Genomic DNA, 3,014 nt, shown 5'->3' on the forward strand with positions numbered 1-3,014 from the left:
CAATGAAGTGTTGTCCATCCCATGTCCCTTTGTTTGGGCAGTGACTGGAAGGGCTACCTACTTTTAGGGTGTGTCTTCCCCCTCAAAATAACCTGATCAGGAACGTCCCTCACAGGTTGTGTCTTAGTTCATTGGTAGATCCAGCTGAGTGACAGCCAAGATCAGCCGCCACAAATGCTTCCTACAGTTTGAATCTAATGGGGATCTTCTTTTGCTTTTTGTATGTTTTCAAATCTTTATTTTTGCCTTTGGAAAACACATCTGTCGGGAAGACAGTTCAAGGACGTCCGTGTTCCAGCCGTTTACGGCACGTTCCCACTCTCTTTCAGCTTTCAGTTTTCCAGTGAAAAATCCGCCGTCACCTAGGTTTGTTTCCTGTGTTCTATTTCCTTCTCTCTAGTGTGGTATTTCAGGGTTTTCCTGTTATTGGTGATTTTAAGTAGTTTGATTATGACACCACTGGACCTAGATTTATTTATGTTCCTTATGCTTGTAGTTTATTGATATGTTTGTATATATGAGTTTATAGGGTTTTTTTTTTAAATCACATTTTGAAAATATTTGGTGCTTTACTTCAAATGTTCCTCATACTTTCACTGTCTCTTTCCTCCAGAGATTCCAGTTGACCTCTTGGCATTTTTTCACAGGTCACTGCTATGTGTGACTTTTAAGTGTTTGTCTTATTTGCTTTTTTTTTTTTTTTTTTTTTTTTTTACTACTGTGACAAAGCATCATGACCAAGGCAACATGTTTTTTAAAAAGTGCTTTCAGGTTTCAGTGGTTTAGAGTCCAAAGGCATGGCAGCAGGGACAGCTGAGAGCTGTCATCTTGAGCCACAAGAAGGAGGCAGAGAGAGAGGTACACTAAAAATGGTGAAATGTTTCGGAGCCTCAAAGCCCATCCCTAGTGACCCACCTCCTCCAACAAGGCCACTCTCTTTCTCCTCCTCCTCCTTCTCCTCCTCCTTCTTCTCTTGAAGCCACAAATTTATATTTACAAAATATATATACACTGGATACTATACATCTGGGCCAGTCACCCTGGGAACATCTCCAGGGACTTCTTGGATTATGCCAGAGCCAGGTCCAAGCAGGCTAGAGAAAACAGGGCTGTCACCCATGCCACAAAGGAAAAAGGCCCATCAGTGCCTGGTAGGCTTGGCTCAGGGCAAGCTGAAGGTGCTCTGCAACTATTCATGCCTGTACCTATCTGGGTTGGTGGCAAGAGGGCAGGGCATAGACACTCATGTCTTTTTTTTTTTTTTCTTTTTTTATTAATTTATTCTTGTTACATCTCAATGTTTATCCCATCCCTTGTATCCTCCCATTCCTCCCCCCGCCATTTTCCCATTATTCCCCTCCCCTATGACTGTTCCTGAGGGGGATTACGTCCCCCTGTATATTCTCATAGGGTATCAAGTCTCTTCTTGGCTACTTGCTGTCCTTCCTCTGAGTGCCACCAGGTCTCATGTCTTGATGTCCAGCAGGGGGCATCCTCTTGTGCCGGGAGCTGTTCTGCCAACGGTGTACCACCTTAGGGTCTCCCATATCACATAGCAGTTCCTGCTCAGCCTCATGGAACTCTTCTACTGAGTTATATATATATATATATGGGAAGCAGGTGATGGTGAAGTCAATCCACTCATTTTTTTCTTCTGTACATACATTACCACAGCCTTCACCACCCTGACCAAGGTGATGAGGAAGAAGAGCCCCAACACATAGCCCACTGTGGAGTCACTGTCAGACTGGAAGGCATTGGCATTGGACATTGTCCTGTTACTCATGACATCAGTAGCTGGATGGCTCAGTACTCTGCATGAGCAGTGGTGACCTTAGAAGGGTGCCTTCCCTGGGTTCCCTCCCACCGTGTAGCTCTGACAGCAGTATGGTGGATTGGCTCTGGGACCGAAGAGCAAGGCTACGCTTGTTAACCCTTTCCAAGCAGTTCCATTAACTGAGGGCCAAGTATTCAAACATAGGAGACTATGGAGGTCATTCTCATTCAAACCACCAAGTAGGATGTGTGACGTGTGTGTGTGTGTGTGTGTGTGTGTGTGTGTGTGTGTGTCTCAAAAACAAACAAGCTGTAGGAGAAAGTCTTGAAACATGGAGTCTTAAGCCACACAAAGGCGAAGTAAACACACATGGGCGTGGCTCCTCCAGCCAGGATCTCAGCACTCACATGTGTTTCAAAGCTTCGAGTGAGCCATGTGGTTTAGCAAGTCTGCCCAGGATGGAGCTAATTGCTGCTCTCCTGCCTTCCTACTGATGCCTTCACAAGCATTCAGAGGGCAGGAAATTCTTGATTCTGACTTTGGATAATTCCTCACCATTTATGCTGTTTGTCTTGAAACTTAACTCTTTTCAAAATCTATTTTCACCACACAACGTCACTATATTCTTTTAACCAAATATATATATATTTTTAACCTGTGTGACACAGTGTGCCACATAAAGGAAACATTTCTGTCAGGCCTTTAATCCCCCCAAGAAGGAAAGTAGTATTTGCTGAAATAAAAGTACACCTTGGCTGAAACGTGATGCTAATCCTCTTAGTTTTAATGGTTTAGAAATGGTTGGAATAAGAAGGTAAACATTGTAGCTGGTTGATAGGGAAGGAAGTCAATTGTCCATGGAGCCAGCGCTGTGTGCCACACTGTACAAGGGAGCTTTATTTTGGTAAACCCCAAACACAGTCTCTCTCCATCTCAGTGTCCACACCCGAAAAGCGATCTACTTGCACCGTGCAGTTGCCAAGTGTTTGATTCCATTACCCCCCAAAGCAAGCAGTGCCCGTTTCAAATTGACGTCAAACAAATCCTCCTGATAACTGGAGTCATATCAGAGCCTTATCGGGACTCTTTTTTATTGAAAATAGTCAGATATAATGAGGTGCTTCACATTTAAAAGTCTTAAATCTGAAAGCTCTAGGCATAGATGGTTTTGATATTGGCTTATTAAACTTGCACTGGGAGAATGAGGGAGCTGGGGGTGAGGGGAGCGAGGTAAAGA

At 44.0% G+C, this 3,014-nt stretch overlaps 1 pseudogene; it reads right to left on the minus strand.

Moving 5' to 3' along the window:
• Positions 1-1,465: 1,465 nt before the first annotated feature.
• Positions 1,466-1,786, minus strand: LOC127189953 (small integral membrane protein 29-like; annotated as a pseudogene).
• Positions 1,787-3,014: the final 1,228 nt, after the last annotated feature.

This window comes from Acomys russatus, chromosome 5, assembly GCF_903995435.1.
Source record: "Acomys russatus chromosome 5, mAcoRus1.1, whole genome shotgun sequence".
In the NCBI taxonomy this organism is placed as follows: Eukaryota; Metazoa; Chordata; class Mammalia; order Rodentia; family Muridae; genus Acomys; species Acomys russatus.